The sequence below is a fragment of the Vombatus ursinus genome, unplaced genomic scaffold (assembly GCF_900497805.2).
Source record: "Vombatus ursinus unplaced genomic scaffold, bare-nosed wombat genome assembly UNPS02014826.1, whole genome shotgun sequence".
NCBI lineage: Eukaryota > Metazoa > Chordata > Mammalia > Diprotodontia > Vombatidae > Vombatus > Vombatus ursinus.
Window position 1 is genome coordinate 4,105,230 of NW_020954604.1, and position 7,551 is coordinate 4,112,780.

At 35.2% G+C, this 7,551-nt stretch overlaps 1 pseudogene; it reads left to right on the forward strand.

Moving 5' to 3' along the window:
* The first annotated feature begins 1,153 nt into the window (after positions 1–1,153).
* The window catches only part of LOC114025028, a 170,952-nt pseudogene continuing 164,554 nt past the window's right edge, over positions 1,154–7,551 (forward strand).

The window sequence follows — 7,551 nt, forward strand, 5'->3', positions numbered from 1 at the left end:
CTCTCTCTCTCTCTCTCTCCCTCTCTCTCTCCCTTTCTCTTTCTCATTATTTGTTGTTACCAGGGATGTTTGTCTGGATAGGGAATGGAGACAGAAATAGTAGCAAATGATGATGATACAACATGACTAATGTGGAAACATGCTTTGCATGATTGCACATGTATAACTTATATCAGATTGTTTGCTGTCTTGGGGAGGGGAGAGGGAAGGGAAAGAGAGAGAAAAATTTGGAATTCAAAATCTTATAAAAAATGAATGTTGAAAATTGTCTTCACATGTAATTGGAAAAAATACTATTTCTGTTTTTTAAAAAAATGATGATGATACAAAAAACAAAAGATATCAAGAATTTTTCCAAAGGAAAGATATAAGGCATAATGATTATCATGTCATCAGGAAGACACAGGATTATCTTGTGGAAAATAAAATCAAAGCACTGATCAGATACATTTAACTAGGAAAATCTGAATAGAAAGAGAATGAGATTTGAATTCTTTTTTGCATGTCTCATGGACACCTTTGGCAGTGTCCTGAAGTATGTGCAATCATTCTCAGAATATTTTTTTTTAATAATTGAAGAGAATTCTAAATTTTAGTTTGATGATAGTGAAGATAAAGTACTTTTTTTTTCCACCCAAGTTCATGAACCCTTTGAAATTTTAACCTCGGGTTAAGAATTCCTGCTCCAGGGCTGGGAGCCACGATGGCAGGGTAAGCAGTAAATCTCTGGAACTCTCCCATACTCACCTCCAAACAACCATAAAATTGCACCCCAAAACAAATCCTGGAACAGCAGAACCAGTAAAAAAGGTGGGATAAAACAATGTTTGAGCTCAAGAAACTTGAACAATTGATAGGAAAGGTCTGTCTCACTCAGGTAAAAGGGGAGCACAGTCCAGGACAGGAAGCAAACCAGCAGCAGGCCCCACCTCAGGAAACCAATGGTAGATCTTGAGCTCCAGTGTGGTGGAGCAGGCAAACGCCAATACCAGGACCTTCCACATGTCTCAGCATAGCTAAACAAACTCCAGATCTGAGAACCACATGTACTTCAATGTAGCCTGTGGCAAACAGGGCCAACCCTATGGATGCCTTAGCAAACAGGCAACTACCAGCAGTCAGATCAAATGTACTTTAGTGTATCCCTGGAGCAATGGAGAAACACCCCACTGGCCTCTGCACAACCCAGACACCAGCACTAGGAGCCCAGTTCATCACCAGCTCAGCTGCCAGACACCTATGGCCTTCAGCAGTGCCAGACACCTCCACCCCACTCTCTCAGAACAGAACCAGACCTGAGGGTCCCTTGTGGGCCTCAGGGCAACATCAGTGCAGCACCAGGTAAACAATCAGGGCCTGTAGCCCCTGGAACAAGAAGCCTGAGACAGTGCCCCTTCCACCCCAGGAGCAGAACTCAAATTTAAAAGAAAGGAAAAAGGCCCAAAAAAAAAAGATGAGCAATAATAACAACAACAACAACAACAACAAAGAATCTGACCATAGAAAGTTCTTATGGTAGCAGGGAAGATCAAGACACAAACTCAGAAGAGGCAACAATGTCAAAATACTTATAGGCAAACCCCAAAGAAAAATGGGAAGTGGTCTCAAGCCCACTTGAAAGAATTCATAGAGGAGCACAAAAAGGAGCTTAAAAATCATATGAGAGACGTAGAAGAAAAATTGGGAAAAGAAATGAGAGTGATGTAAGAGAATTATGAAAAAAAGTCAATAGCTTGGAAAAAGAAAACAACTGCTTAAAAAGTAGAACTGGCCAAATGGAAAAGGAGATGCAAAAATCCATGGAAGAAAACAACTCCTTAAAAAATGAAATTGGCCAAATTGAAAATAAAGTACAAAAGATAATTGAAGAAAACAATGCCTTGAAAGTTAGAATTGGGCAAGTAGAAGCTAATGACTCTATGAAATATCAAAAATCAGTCCAACAAATTCAAAAGAATGAAAATAATAGAAGAAAATGTAAAATATTTCATGAGAAAAAGAACTGACCTGGAAATGTATCCAGGAGAGACAATGTCAAAATCATTGCACTACCTGAAAGCCATAATCAAAAGGAAGATCTGGATAGCATCTTTCAGGAAATTATCAAGGAAAACTGCCCTCATATCCTGAAGCCAGAAGGCAAAATAGGCATTTAAAGAATCCACTGATCACCTCCTGAAAGAGATTTAAAAAAAAAAAAACACCTCCAAGGAACATTATAGCCAAATTTCAAAACTATCAAAAGAGCTAGGACTATAACCAAAAATCACTTACTTGGCAAAATTAAGCATAATACTTGAGGGGAAAGAATGGTCATTCATTGAAATAGAAATATTTCATGCTTTCATAAGATCAGAATTAAACCAAAAATTTGATCTCCAATATCATGACCCAAGAGCAGCATAAATAGGTAAAAAGGGAAAAGAAAACATAAGGTATTCAATAGGGCTAAACTGTTTACATCCCTACTTGGGAAATAATTCTTAAAATTCTTAAAAATTGTATACACTAATAATGTACAGCTAGAAGCAATATACATAGATGGAGTGTATGGGTATAAGATACATTTGAGGGAATGATATAAAATAATTAATTGATAAGAAATTGTAGTACACTGGGTATAGAAGGAAGGGAGAAGTAGAATGGGGGAAATTCACCTTGAAAAGGGTGAAAGAACTATTGCAATGGAGGGGAAGACAGAAGGGTGGGCAATGTGCATAGCTTGAATGTTACTCTCACCAATATTGGCTAAACAGCGAATAATATACACAATCAGTTGAATATAGAAATCTATCTTACCTGTGAGGGAAGTAGGAGGGGAGGAGATTAAGTAAGAGGAGTGGGGACTGACACAAGGGAGGGCAGATTGGGGGACGTGGTAGATAGAAGTAAAACACAAGTGAGGAGGGAAAGAGTGAAAGGAAAGAGAAGACAGGAGGAAAAATAGGATGGAAGGAAACACATAGTAATCCTAAGTGTGAATGTAAATGAGATGAATTCTCTCATAAAACAGAAGTGGATAGCAGAGTGGATCAAAAACCAGAATCCTATAATATGTTGTTTACAAAAAACACCCTTGAAGCAGAAACACAAAGAGAGTAAAAGTAAAGGGTTACAGCAGAATCTATTATACTTCAGCTAAAGTTAAAAAAGAAAGCAGGGGTAGTGATCCTGATCTCAGACAAAGTAAAAGCAAGAATAGACCTAATTGAAAGAGATAAGGGAGGAAACTACATCTTGCTAAAAGGTATCTTAAACAATGAAGCAATATCCCTACTAAACATATATGCACCAAGTAGCACAGCATCCAAATTCTTGAGGAAGAAGTTAAGTAAGTTACAGGTATTGTAAGTTATACAATAGATGATTTTGATTATATCAAAATAAAAAGCTTTTGTACAAACAAAACCAATGTAACCAAAATTACAAGGAAAGCAAAAAGAGGTGAAACAATCTTGACAGCAAATGTCTCTGATAAAGGCCTCATTTCTCCAACATGTAGAGAACTGAGTCAAATGTATAAGAACACAAACTATTCCCCAATTGATAAATGGCCAAAGGATATGAGTGCAGTTTTCAGATGAAGAAATCAAAGTTTTCTATAGGCATATAAGAAGTGCTCTAAATCACTTTTGATTAGAGAAATACAAATTGAACCAACTCTGAGGTACCATCTCACATCTATCAAATTGGCTAATATGACAAAAAAAAAAAGAAAGTGATAAATGTTGGAGAGGGTGTGGGAAAGTTGGGACACTAATGCATTGTTGGTGGAGTTGGGAGTTGCTCCAAACATTATGCAGGACAATTTGCAACTATAAGCCAGGGGCAACCAAACTGTGCATACCTTTTGATCCAGAAATGCCACTACTAGGTCTGTATCTGAAAAAAAAATCATAAAAGGGGGAAAAAGACCTTTACATGCAAAAATACTTTTAGCAACCTTTTTTTGTGGTGGCAAAATATTAGAAACTGATGCCCATCAATTGAGGAATGGCTGAACAAGCTGTGGTATATGAAGGTAATGGAATACTATTTTGCAATAAGAAATAACAGACAGATTTCAGGAAAACATGGAAAGACTTGTATGAACTGATTCAAAGTGAAATGAGCAGAACCAGGAAAAAAAAAAAAAACATTGTACACAGTACCAGCAACATTGTATGATGATCAACTATGAATTACTCAGCTCTTCTGAGCAACATATTGTTCCAAGACAAGTATAAAGGACTCACGAGGAAAAATACATAGCCAGATAAAGAACTGATGGACTCTGAATGCAGATCAAAGCACATTTTTTCATTTACTTTATTCTTTTTCATGTTTTTTTCTTTTAATCTGTTTTTTCTCTCATAACTGTTACTAATACAGAAATATGTTTTATGTGATAGCACATGTATAACCTATATCAAATTACCTACCATTTTCAGAAGAGGGGAAGGGAGGTAGGGATGGAGAAAAATTTGCAACTCAAAATCTAGTAAAAATGAATGCTAAAAATTGTCTCGATGTAATTGGGAAAAAAATGTAAAAAAACTTAAAAAAAAGAATTCAAGCTCCATTAAGTCTATTAATTGTTTCACCATGTGTAACAATGTGTGTTTTACTCAGATGACTATGTGACTTATTCTCGTGAAACCTGGGCTCAAATCCTGGTTCAGTTATGGACTAGTTTAGAATCCTTGGGCAAATCACTTAGCCTCAGTTTTCTAATTTATAAAATAGGGATAATAGTACTTATAATATCCACTTCAATGCTCTAAATTATAGATAAGTTGCTGTGACTTTCCCCCAAAAAGTCACTTCCCTTCTAGCTCTAACTTTTAATACCTTGATCATCAAATGCGTACATACATTTGGAGATGTAGCCTTTATTTCAGATTAAGAAAAAGTATAGTTTCTAAATTCTTCTCTTCCTTCAACACAAAATTTATGCACCATCTCCTAGGTGAATCCTTCTCTGATTCTCTCTCCCACCAAGTTAAAAGTAGAGAGCTCATCTCTCTCATCAAATTTTGCATCTATTATCTTATATTATTTCTTGTGTCATGTTTATCTATGTACATGTCATATCTTCCTCTCAGTAAACTACTTGAGGACTTTTTTTTTTACTTTTCTTTTCCTTTAAAATGAGTTTGTTTTTCTGTCTTAGTCATTTCTAAATATTTCCTCCAGCCATCCACATCCTTAATGAACCTTCTCTCCTCCCCCTTCTTTCTTTTTCTTTCTTCTTCCCTAGGATTAAATTCCACCTCTTCCCTGTGTTATCCATGGAATCTTGGACAAGTCACTTTCCCCATTCCAACTCTTACTTCCAGCATCAGTGACTTCAACATCCCAGATGTAAGGGTTTTGGGCTAAATAATCCCTATAGGCCTTTCAATTTTTTTCTTTTCTGTGAAAAGAATGCAGATAGAAGAGGTAAAGGAAGATTAAGAACAAAGTTACATTTTCAAAATTAAGTATGAATTTTATAATAATATAATATATGATGTAAATATAATAATAATACTAATAATGATTAATTGTGAATTTAATAATGATAATGGAAACAATGATTGCATTGGCTAGGGTGTGCAACATTCCACACTTGTAGTCCCCCACCTCTCTATCAAAAGGAGAGGGTTGTGTACAATCCTTTATTCTCTAGGATCAAGTTGAATCATTATAGTTATATAGAATTATATTGAGTTAAGCCTAATTTTAGCATGCATTATATTTAATTGCTTTTTTTTAAATTTATGTTTCCCCATATCATGCCTTTAACATATCAGATACTTAAAATGACTTTTGGCAAACATTTTAATAATAATAACTAACATTCATGTAGTGCTTTAAAAATATCTCATTTTATCCTTACAACAATATCCTTGGGAGGTAGGTACTATTATTATCTTCATTTCATGGATAAAAAACCTGTGATGTAATTTACCCTTGTCTGCCTCTTCCTTTCCTTTTCTCTCAGTACATTTTCTTAGATCAGATTAATTCACTTACTTGGATCCATTTAACCCACTTGATAAGATTTTTTTCATCATTACATCAAAGTCAATTTATACCTACTCCGTTTCTGTTTATCCCTTTAACATGGTGTAATAACAATACAGTTCTCAAGAGTTACAAGTGTCATCTTCCCTTGTAGGGATGTAAAGAGTTTGTCCTTATTAATAACATGTTGTTACTTTCTCTCCTGTTTACCTTTTCATGTCTCTCTTGAGTCTTGTATTTGAAGATCAAATTTTTTATTGAGCTCTGGTCTTCACTGTATTTTTTCTAACCATAGTGTATAGTGACAAGTTATCACCTGACATGTAGGTTGTGCTTTTTTGTATCAATAAAAATTTTCTTAGTAAAAAAAAATTAAAAAAAGACTCCTTTCACTGTTCCTCATTAACCGTATCTGGTTTTTAACACTTGGAGTTCAGTTCTCTATCTGAGGAGGGCACTCAGCCCTCATAGCAAAATCATTGTTTTATCCCACTATTTATGTTCAGTTGATCTGAGAACAAAAATTATAAATCAATCAAAAGAAGGTGCTCTGAAAGTCAGTCCATTAAAATTTCAATTTAACCAATCTTGTGGAACATTTAACATCATTTGAGGGGGAAAAACAGGTAAATGGCTATAGAAGTGTTCCCACCTACTGAATTTTGTCCATATCAAGTGTTTCAAGAACTCTAGTTTTCTAAATAAGGTTTGGGTTACCACACCTCTGAATAGTAGAGATAGAGAGAAAGCAGTCTGGAGAGAGAAAGGAAGATAATATGTGGGTTTATTGGATGAACAGGGAGGGGCACATTTAATTGTGAAAATGTGACCACCTTAATCCTCCTTTATCTCTCCTATCTACATTGCTTTAAAGAATAAAAAAGAAAAAAATTGAAAGCCCCATGGGGATTATCTAAACCCCTCATATTTGGGATGATGATGACTCTGAGGCTTGAAGTAAGAGTTGTAATGGAAAATTGACTTGTCCAAGTTCACACAGCTAGCACAGGAAAGAGTTAGAATTCAAACTCAAACCATAGAAGCATATATTCAGAGCTAAAAGGAGGTCTAACATAGATATTACCAAGTTGAACCTACTCATTTGGTTACTTAATTATTGATATCTCTTTGTTTTCTAATCATCTTCATTTCCAAATATATTCCCAAAACAGCAAGCTACCTTTTCTCACAAAAATAATAACAATAATAGTAATAATAATAATAACTACAACCAAGAAAGTATGGAAAGCGATTCAATAGGCCTAACATTTTAATAGAATCTGATAGCATATGCACTGCTTCATATTTGCAGCGTCCTCTCCTTCACGAAGACAAGAAGGGGGTGCATTTTCTTATCTCTTGTGTGAAACAAGATTCAACCTCTTCATTTAAAGATGAAAAAAAACAAACAGAATCTCAGAAAGGTTAAATAACCTATTACACAGGTGCTAAGTGGCTGAACCAGGATTCAAACGTAGGCCATTGATAACAAATCTAGCCATTTCCATTCAGGAATGAAAGAAAGAAAGAAAGAAAGAAAGAAAGAAAGAAAGAAAGAAAGAA